We start from the raw sequence: 11,486 nt of genomic DNA on the forward strand, positions 1-11,486 counted from the left end.
ATTATGTAAGATGGATTAAATTATGTCACTCGCTGGTTAAGAGAGTTACATGCGCGGTTATTTGTGATGTAGTTTGATAATCTGTTCAGGAAAATATACATTTGTACCCTTAGTACGAGTTTGCTTTACGTTTAAAGTAATCTAAATCATTCTGACGAGATCTGATTGGTTGGCTCGAATAAACCAACCAATCAAGCGCCGTAACTAGCTAAAAGTGGGTAAATTAAGTGTAGGAAGTTCTAATCCCCAAAAGCCCGGCAACACATTTGTAATGCCTCTGGTGTTGCCGGTGTCCATTATTTGGCGGCGATTGCTTATCGTCAGGTGATCCGTCTGCTCGTTTACAGGCTTATATCATAGAAAAAATACTGTAAGTAACTATTGAACAATATCAATTGAGGCTTTTCTATAGTATAACCAGTAATCGTCAACCATACGTATATTCTTATAATTGTAAAAGTTCTTTAATAAACAACAATCGAAATTATAACGCAGATTTAAATCTTTCAACTATTCCTCAATACAAGCAAATACTTAGTACTAAGTAACAAACATAGCTTGCCCACCACAAAAACCTGCCCCGCCACTAATAAACCATAAAAAATCATTGGAAGCGAAACAGAAGCAGTTCTAAGTAAAATTTCAAAGAAACAATAATATCAGCTGCGGTCTCATGTAGACATGGATTATACACAATACAGAGAGCTCAGGTCGTGTTGAGTCAATGACAGTTTGTACGGCGTTGGTCATTTTAATGTACATAGGTATATCAAAATGACCGAAATAATAGTACTATTTCGGTAGTAGAATAGCACTACCGAAATTATATAGATTATTTCGGTAGTATTATTCTATACTTTGCAAAATATCATTGATGTTTTGGGATCTCTTTCTTTAGTCTAGCTTTTCAATATTTCAAAGAAGTACAAATGGTTGTCATTGCGTCACAGTGATCGTTGGTTTAAAGCAGAAACGTGCTCTCTTACTAAGTCATTTGGGTATTTAATTCTATTAAAAAAGAATCATTAATCGGAAGCTAAGTGTAAAAGTACGTTCATCAGTTCCTTAGCCATTTTTATGATTTAAACACCTACTATTCCTACTAAATATAACCTCTTCAAAATCTGCGTACACTCCATTTACTATCTAATATACACCTGATACGTGTGAAACTTGCCCTTTGCTACCAATCACTAAGTATATTGACACCGCAAATATCGAAGACATGAGGATCGGATCGATTGAAGCCAATGAGCTATTTTTTTACCCTCAGATTTTTATAGAAATGTGGAAAAAGTTGTGGGTTTCATACATTCGAATTTATATGTATAGAACTATAGATAATACTTTCTTGTCAAATTTTGTTTGGCGAGTTGTTTCTTTTAAGTACTTGAGTGATTTATTTCTTATCTGGACAACCACTAATTGTTTTATTTGTAATAGTAAATAAGCAACATAAAATCTAATAAGGCCTATTTAAGGCCGGCAACGCACCTGTGAGTCCTTTGGTGTTGCGATTGTCCATGAATAGCGCTGATCACTTACCATCAGGTGACGGACTGCTAATTCGTATAACATAAATAATCAAGAATTAGGTTCAGTAAGACGTCTTGGACCGGACATAATAATGTATTGATTAAAATAATAGTCCGGTCAAATTGACATTTGGTGCTACATAAATTCGCAACAAGCTGAATTTCGGTACAATTATTCAAAACACGATTATAAACAATAGCTGAAAGTTCCCCATCATTCCCGTGTGTAAAAAAATTATTCAAAGTTAAATGTCAAAAAAATAGTTTTTCCGATTTTCAGCAAAACGGTAAGTTTTACCAGGAAATACCTCAGACTAAAAGTAGATCATTAAATTATCTATAAAAATATATCAATACTTTTTTTTCACGAGACACCGTTTCGGAGATATCGCAGTGTAAAAAGTTGTAACAGTTGCAGTTTGTCATAAAATGCACACGTTTCCACGCCACCTATGAGGTATGTTTTTCGCGCGTATCTTGTATTGTATGTTATTTTGGTAGTAGTATTTTTTATTTTGCAAAATATGGATGTTTTGGGAAGTTTTTTTTAGTCTAACTTTGCAATATTTTAAGGAAGTATAAATTTTTTTTTTGCGATTCAATACATTTTGAGTTAAAAGCTGAAACGTGTTCTTTTACTAAGTTATTTAGGTACTTCATTCTATTAAAAAAGAATCATGAAGCTAAAGATAAGTGTCAAAGTATTTTTTTTATCAGATCCTTAGCCATTTTTTTAAATTCAACATCTATTACTATCTCAATAGGGATGATTATTAAAGATTTGTGTACACTCCATTTACTATCTACTCCATGTTACACTTGAGTACGTGTGAAACTCTGCCACTTTGCTACCAATCACTAAGTATATTGAAACCGCAAATATCGAAGACATGAGGATCGGATCGATTGAAGCCAATGAGCTATTTTTTTACCCTCAGATTTTTATAGAAATGTGGAAAAAGTTGTGGGTTTCATACATTCGAATTTATGTGTATAGAGGTACAGATAGGTATTTTCTTGTCAAGTTTGGTTGGCGGTAGCTTCTTTTAAGGAGTTTTGAATGATAAAATGTGGATAGAAATTTGACTATTGTCCGATTTAAGTACTTGAGTCATTTATTTATTATTTGGGCAACCAGTAATTGTTGCATTTATGATATGAAAGAAAATATTAGCACCATAAAGTCAAATAAGGTCGAATTGAAATTCATTGGAGGTTCAGTAGTGGACATCTTGTACCTATAATATGATGAAGTACTGATTATGATAATAAAAATAAATAAAATTAGAGGTAAAATCAACTGAAAAAATAAAAACACACATAGCATTTACTTCCAACCAATCAAAATCTAAATAATAGCACCTGTTATTAAATATTAATTCTAGCCAAAGCACCAATTTATTCTCTACAATAAATATTACAGATCTTTTAAAGATTAAAACAAAAAAATAGAGTTGTAAAGTACAATCGCGGACAAAGTAAACACGAAACGTTTCATAGATGGCGTTTTGTCAACTGTTAGTGAACGAAACGCGTGAAGTTATCAACGCGATTAATCTTTAATTTCAGGACGTGTGAACACGACGGCCACTGTTCGCTCTAACCTATTAACTTAGTCTGAAAACGACTGGAAAATATGTTCATATTGTGAGATTTTGTTATAATTTTTGATACTGCATAGTTTTTTTGATGGCACACTTTAAAAAGGTGTAGATATATTATAAGCCACAAAAATGTGGACAATTGGTAACCTGTTTCTAATATGAGACTACATATTGGAACATAGAGAAGAGCGTGGATTGTCATGTCCCACTTCCCGTGAAGTGTCACGCATTAGTTCTGACATCCAGTTATGACAATGCCTCTTTGTATTTGCATCATGGTACTTAGCCTGTAAAATAATAATAGGCCAAATTAAAGTTAGTATTAATGTTGCATTGTGGACATCACCTAAAAATGTGTAAGTAGTGTGCTACACTACCAAACTCTTCGGTAAACATGTAGGCAATAATGTCCTCATTTTCTTATACCAAACTAAACCAACGTATCCCAATAGGTACACCCTAAAAAATCGGTGTGCGTGTCGAACCAAAGACTTAACTAAGAGATGGTATCGTATGGTTTCGTTATTAATTACAACCAAATAACGCTAGTGGAAGGGTTTTCGTATTAACTAGTATAATTTATCGTTCACACGCATACGATACGAGTTGATACGTATTTTGGTAATGCTCGGCTGCGGTTTATGGTGTAGAGCACGCGAGGTTTTGTATCCACTAGGTTTCTTCAAGATGGTGGTTGGAGATAGCTTGGAAGTCTTGGGGCATCGCTTTTTTGTGGGTTGGTTCGTATTTGTGAATGTTGTTGATGATGTATTTTTTTTCTAATGTATGGAAGTTAACCTAGTAGAAACAGTCGTTCTTAATAATCTGGGTATAAGTTGGGAGATGCGTTGTCTGCTAGAAATGAAAATTGGTAATAAGTTATTTAAAAAAAAAACGTTTTTCTCTACTAACCAAACTTATCGTTGTTAAACCATTAACGTAGTGTGCCAGTTACACAAAACAAAATAAGAAAAAAATCTTTGTAAAAAGTTTAATTTCCAAAACACTCCTAATCAAATTATGAAGTCGAGAGATGTTGGCAAAGAAAAACAAAGCTAACATCGGAGCAACAATGAATAAACAAGATATAATCCGATCAAATTAAATACAAATACTCTTATTACGTAGTTATTAGAATTCAATTTGATTCTGTAACCGGCCGGTTAATGATACGCTAAAATTCACTAATTGCCCCAAAAGGTTGAGACTTGATTTAAGATTTTAATAACTTTCTGGTTATTTAATTTAGTTTTCAAGGATTTTAGGAGCACTTTCGAGCGCCTAAGTAGCGTAGACTAAAATGTAATATAGATTTAGACTTATCTTTTTAATAGTAGATAGGTAGAAAATATTTGCGTAAGAATTATTTGGTACATTACGTAGGTAAATGTAACACTTTTTGAGTCTTAAAGGGGCAGGCAGAGGCGCACATTTTCGATGTAGCTGCTTGCTTTTCACTAGTGGGGCGTGTTACGAGTTTTAAAACATGATTACTAATTACTATTAAGTTAAAATAAAGAACAGATCATGCATTTTTCTTTCTTTCTTTCTAATTCTATAGTTAACAAAAAACACCTAGAGATAGTTAATACTATTTTTCTTTATTTCAAAGAACATGTATCAGTCACTCATTCCCTAAAATAATATAATATCTATAGGAGCATAAATAGCAAAACTAAAAGTTGAAATTATCAATATTTCGGAACGTGACCGAAAGTGTCACTGGCAACTGGCAATCGATTCTGAACTGTGAAAATTGACGTCGAAATATTTTCGAACTAAATGTCGATACAGTGATTTGAATTCTAATTTCTTTGCAGTAGGATTGATTTTGCATTGAATGGTTATTGAGATGTAAATTTTTGATTCACCTTGAATTTGTGTGAGAAGTGTTTGTTACCTCAGATATAGCACTTCTGCGATATAACCCTTACTAAAAAGTATATTATTGAAAAAATATTACCCTTTGAAGACACAGACCTAAGACAGTCATGAATCTTGACATATTTATTCTGCTCAATGCTGAAATTAATCCAAGTATACCTAATTCATTAAAATTAAAAACAAATCTCATTAATACTGCAACTGCACCTGTGACTGCTCTGGTGTTGCCGTTGCTGTCCATGGGCGGCGCTGATCACTTACCATCAGGTGACGCGTCTGCTCGTTTGCCACCTATTTCATAAAAAAAGTCATGTTCACAAACCAGGCACCATAATATAATCAATGACCAAAACAACAGCAATAAAGTATCGACAGCACCACGGCACACGTGCGTTCAAAACTAAAATATATGCCGAATACTAGAGTTAGTATGTAAATCAGTTGTCCTAACTCCTAGGTCTCAGATCAGACACGTGTCACACTTCAAACTGGCCTCTAGTGATAAAATATCGTTATTTTAGTGAAAGTAGCACCAATAAATCATGTTTTGTGCCATAATTCACTGGAAATCTTGTCATTTTGATATGTTCGGTGATTTGACTTGCATTTGAAAGAGTCCGGCTTGTGTATGTGTGTTTGTTTTGTTTATGATGTGTTTTATTATAGTTGTATGTGCTTAGTCATCCGGTTTACTGTCATTTCCAACCCGCTAGCTAAGGATGGAGATCATGGCAAATCCCTCTCTTCTAGAGGAAGCTCTTCTTCTTATTTGAAGTTCTTTCTATATTAGTTTTATGCTCATCTAGATCACCTGTCAACAATAATAAAATATTTCTATAAAAACTATTTACACGCGACCGTAAAAATAAAATGGCGCCACGAATCGCAAAAAATATTTGCTTACAAAAAAAAAGAAATTGTCAACGTTCCAACTTCATGCGATCTAAGCCAGTCTAGCTGCACAAAATAAATCATAATGTCAAAATGTTTATTTAAAAAAAAGTATTAAAAACCGCACAGACAGACAGACGGACAAACTAATTTATCAATGTCTTGTAACGTCTGAGCGTGAGACGTGTTTATTTAACTTTAGCCAGAGGTGAACCTGAACCTTTGTATGTTAAAGACGGGTAGCGAGGTATAGGTATAGAATATATTGGACTGTGATTGGAAATACATCTTTGACATTAATTCGAATATCTTACTTATTTGTGGTTACCAGAGTCGCGTCAGTCCATCCCGTCTTTCACTTATTATCAGGTTATCTATTACTCATTATTTTTTGAGGGGTGAAAATCATCTAATGACTTTCTCCCGCCATGGGCAAGGCGAGAGTGAGTGTCAGACTCTTACTGACTAAAAACCACCCCGTTCCTACTACTGCTTTTTAAGCCAGAGCCCCGGTAACCGCTAGGCAGTCCACAGCTCCGGTCATCTATCCCCTAAAACTGAAATAGCTTAAAAATATACTATTTAACCATCCAACCATCACTGATTAAGATGCACTAGTATTTTATGCAGTAGTTCCTATGAACTAGATTGTGTTAGCCTTTAGCAGTCAATAGCGTCATAATTCCACTAGCAGTGTGTACGCTCGGTGGCTAGAATAGAAAAACTGTGGTGGTCCGATCGCAAAATTCACTTAAAGGCATCGAACGCCTTCTGAATAATTTAACCAATAACAATCCTTCGGCTAATTTTAGCGGCGAATGAAAAAAGTGTGATGCTGGTTCAGTGTTAAATTGGTGGGTTCTGTGTATTATATCTGAATAGGTATATTTTAATTAGGTATTGACACTTTTACGGAAGAAATGGTTCTGGTCGATGACTGTACTCTTTTTTTTTTAAGGGCCTTGCTATCTTGGGCCGCAATTGCCCTTCAAAAAAAAAGGAAGGGAGTGTCAGACTCTTACTGACAAAAAACCACCCCGTTCCTACTCCTGCTTTTCGAGTTAGAGCTCCAGTAAACCCGCTAGGTAGTCCGCAGCTTCCGATTGACTGTACACTACATCTTGTATGTCTAATTAAAAAGGCGAGTAGGGATCAAATTAAATACGCAGTCCTGGATACTAATTATGTTGATTTCTTGTTCTGCATTAACAATATTTGTATTATCTATGTATCATCATATTTCAGGAAAACCTAACCCTTTCTGTACAGCCCGAAAAACATGGGTACTATTTGTATGATCTAATTTTGTTTGAATTTTAGACTACCACTTAAATGTAGCTTTTAATTATATTTATCGTCAAACACTGAGAGTTTCTAAATCATAGTCAAAAGTAAACATTACTCTTTTAGTTAAATAATAATAAATATCAGACACCTACATTTAAATAACGGTATTTTAAAAACAGATTTGTCAACTGTCTTGAGGAACTCTGAAACTGTCCACCGTCAAGGCGGTGCGGGCGTTCAGTAAAGCAATTTGCGTGGCAAAGTGACGGGGCCTGCGTGCGGTAACCGACAGAGATGTACCTACAGTACTCTTCTATACATTAACTGAATGAGTGTTTATTAAGAAAAAGGTATTGTATAATGTAAAGCCTTTTTTAGTTATGGAAGTGGTATTTTCGTCAGGTAGGAAAAATCGCATCATGTTTTTATGTGAAACTAATATTAAAAGATTTTGTTGTCAAACGCCTTAGCTTGTTTCGGCATTTCTTCTCAGAGCAGTCCGATAGGAAATGCCGGCCTCATCTAGTTATTTAAGAGATTGACTTACATTGTAACCTATTTGCAAAATAAATATCATTTATCATTATTTATCATTTATCAGACAAAGATGTTGTTCTAATAACCGTTAGTTTTGGCGTGCGCAGTAGTAGTTGTCGTTGATGGCTTAATAAATTCGTATAAAAGTGTCATTTGAATTAAAATTCAGGGAAAGTAAGAGGTAGCTTAAGAAGATTTTGCCCCATAATTTAAGAATTTCACTCCCGATTTCATCTACATCTTTACATGTTTAAGAGAAAACACCTATATAAGAAGTTTTCTACCGATTATAAACTGATGGAAATTCAGTCACGTATAACCGATAAAAGAAACCTTTTAAGATAATTGCTGTGTCCGTTATCTACATATCAGTGCAAGCACTAATTAAGAAGTGTCGTGCCATGATGTAGGGGACAGCTTAATGCCGGCCATGTGCCTTTAATTTACTACGTCCGTTTAGAATCGAAAGTGTCATTGGCTAGAAACTAGTTATAGCAAAATATTGAGTGCTTTTTGGAGACCTAAGTAAGCGTGATTGTTTTGAATTTACCAGAGTTTGCTACGTATACGTATACTATGTCACTTATTACCAGGATCACTTCATTTGTACGTAACTACGTATAGGATTTGTCTCAATATTATGAGATGGTTCACCATAAGGTATTCTTAAAACTTAATTCGGATTGAAAATGAAAAGGCATCTATATAAGTAAATTCAACGTCAACAGACGTTATGGCAGCCCCAGAAGAAGATGGCAGGACGAACTTGAAACCAATGATAAGAATTGGCCGCAGAAAGCTCTGCACAGAGAGGAATGGATGGAGGGTAGGGAAGCATTTTTATTTGTCACATTTTTATTTATTAAAAATGTGTATGGTAGTGTTTAAACAAAACACTAAAACAAACACATCCACATAAACATAACACATGCAACCGACCATATCTACAACACACGAGTAATCGACCAGTTTACAAACTGTACTTAATTATCAACTTGTGGATTACGCGCAAATGATTTCATACGCCATAAGTGACGCGGGCGCAGTAATCCTTGCTTATCTGATCATAGAGCAGTTATTTACCATACGTCAGTAGTACGGACGATTACCGTCAAGCGGTAGCGGGATGTATAGGGATGTGGAATTGATTTATTTAAAAAATATAGTCCGTGGGAGCGATTCTGTGGAAAGGATTTTGGAATTGTATAGAGGGGGCAGGTTGAAATGGAAACAGTGATGAATTATTTTAGGTATTTTTTTTATGTTAGGTTTTAGTGTTAATGTTTTATACGTTTAGATTTTGTTTCTTTGAAGGTTACCTTTCATTTTTGTATAAGTCACGACTGCGCTGAAATCTCATTCATGAAAAATAGGTCTAAAAATTAGAACTCGTAAAGTAAGAAAATAAAATTGTCTGTTACAAAACTAATTATGACAAAACTATATATCAATTTCAGGAATTAGGTAAGTAATAATACAGTACATTGTTTAAAAGTCGCTCGCAAAATCAATGCAATATCTAATATATTCTTAAGTATATTAAAAAAAAAAGTAGCCAACCTCCACAGATCTCTAAGTCTACAAGAGTCTCCGTCGCGACATGTCAGTTGAATAGACGCCCGTATTCCAACTATTTACATATTTAATGACGTAAAACGTCCGTCGCCGAGCAGTCCCTTAATGAGATACACTATCAAGTTGTTAGCGAAAGCACTGTGCTACCCACTGTGTACTTTAGTGCACGATAATGATGCCACGTAAGGGTTATTATGTTCTGATATTCTGAATTTAATTATGATATCAACGATACTTTGGAGAGGTGATTAAAAATATTTGGTTTTTTTATTGGGTTGTTTGTGGTGGCGCCAATAGGAGTGTAGTGAAAGTGAGGATGAAGTAATTTGGTGGCTAAATTAAATAAATGGAGGAAAGAAAGATAAATTAAAATGTGTAGTAAGTAGAGGTGTTTATTGTTCCAAATTACATAGATTAATGCCGTTGGTACTTTCAAAGAGCCAAAAAAACCACTAATAGGCGTGCAATGAAATGTTCATAAGTCCTGCCATAAATGTAGTGTATTATCACTTTCATTTTATAATTCCTTGACCAATATACAATAATACTCCACATAGCAACATTAATTACTCCCATATACAAACAAACAAAACATTATTTGACAGTCATATAGACATAAATTCACCTAACAATCCAATCCTCATTTTGCAAAATAAAATTTATTATACCGGCCATTCACTATTGAAAATACGCCGTATTCATATCCATAATTTCTAAAGGGAAGTCAAGTCACACATGGACCATAATGAGGGCACCGCGGGATCGCGCGATTGTCATTGGTGCCCTATTGTTTACTTTATATGGTGGCGCTACTGTGCGCATTTGGACGTGTCTAAATAAGCATAGATCTATGCCTGCGGCTTTGCTTTAACCAACAACCAATATCCCTTGACCTATCCTTCCATCTCAAATCAAAACTTTCCTATCAAGTTTTGAGGGTCTCCGTTTATTGGTTATCTTTTGAACTGTTACGTATGTTGAACATTGTCAAAGTTAGGGCTTTCTTCTTGGTTGTTGACTTAATTAGTAAGTTGGATATGTGAATGGCAGTGCAATGCGGCCGTGTTCTACGCTAGAACATCGTTATATTGGAAATATGGGTGGCGTCGGCATTAAGTCTCGTGAGATCTCTAAAAGACATTTGTTTGCTTTTCTTTCTTTGGCCGCTAGTTATTTATGCTCCTTAGCTATTACGAGATTTTGAATATCCGTTCTTGCTTTATACTGTGTATTGAAACTAATTACATTTAAGTTCCTATACTCAAAAGATGTATTCAGGCATGCGTAGCGAGCGGGATTTTTTATTCAATTCAATTGTATCTAAACGTTGAAACCAGATTATGCTTCAGACACATTTTCAACCAATATCTCAGATCATTCACACTAATCTACATTATCATAATATTTGATTGTATACCTATACAAACAAGACTTTCGCACATACAAACATACATCTATGTATACATAAAAGCATATCTACATCTATTGCAATAAGGAACAGTTATAATAGGTTCTCCTTATATGCCTAGGATTTATCTAGGAGCGCTAAATGGTTCTAAACGGATGTATTTTATGATATTGTCGGCATCAGATGACGGTTATAACGTATGCATTTGAGTGCAATGAATGGAAATATATAGAATCGGTGTGTTTCGTAACTTTATATGGTTTTCTTATGTTATTGGTTTGTTATTGATGGTAAGGCGGTGATTTGGAGGTGTTTTTGTTTATGTATTTCGAACAATTTTTTAAAACTAATATTAACTTAGTGATTAATGCACTGCTATGCTGCTGTGGTGGCTGGGCAATCGGTAGGTATACGTGCGCGGTTTCGATTCCCGCACGGAACAACTCTTGGTGTGATCCACAAATCTTATTTCGGGTCTCGATATCATGTGTATATCAAGTTTTATGTTTATAAATGCACCCACGTCAGGAAGGAAATTATAGATATTTTAAAGAAAAAGAAAGAAAAGATTGGGTTGGAATTTTTTATTGCGGTATAAAGTATATATAAATATCTATATCTATTTGAGGATATTAAAGATTTTTTAATGATGATTTTTAGTTACCGTAGTAGTGTTACCGCAGCATAAGAAATCTTCGTTGTATTATTATGTATTAGATATGTAATATAGCCTGAAAGACAATCAATATTAATAAAGGCAAAAAC

At 34.5% G+C, this 11,486-nt stretch overlaps 1 long non-coding RNA gene across 1 annotated transcript in view; it reads left to right on the forward strand.

The window, feature by feature from the left end:
• Positions 1-9,232, forward strand: part of LOC126910676 (uncharacterized) — a 50,071-nt gene extending 40,839 nt beyond the window's left edge. Inside the window, exon 3 of the long non-coding RNA XR_007705302.1 lies at positions 9,208-9,232. This is a non-coding gene — a long non-coding RNA (uncharacterized LOC126910676). The remainder of the gene's footprint in view (positions 1-9,207) is intronic.
• The last annotated feature ends 2,254 nt before the right edge of the window (positions 9,233-11,486 follow it).

This window comes from Spodoptera frugiperda, chromosome 5, assembly GCF_023101765.2.
Source record: "Spodoptera frugiperda isolate SF20-4 chromosome 5, AGI-APGP_CSIRO_Sfru_2.0, whole genome shotgun sequence".
In the NCBI taxonomy this organism is placed as follows: Eukaryota; Metazoa; Arthropoda; class Insecta; order Lepidoptera; family Noctuidae; genus Spodoptera; species Spodoptera frugiperda.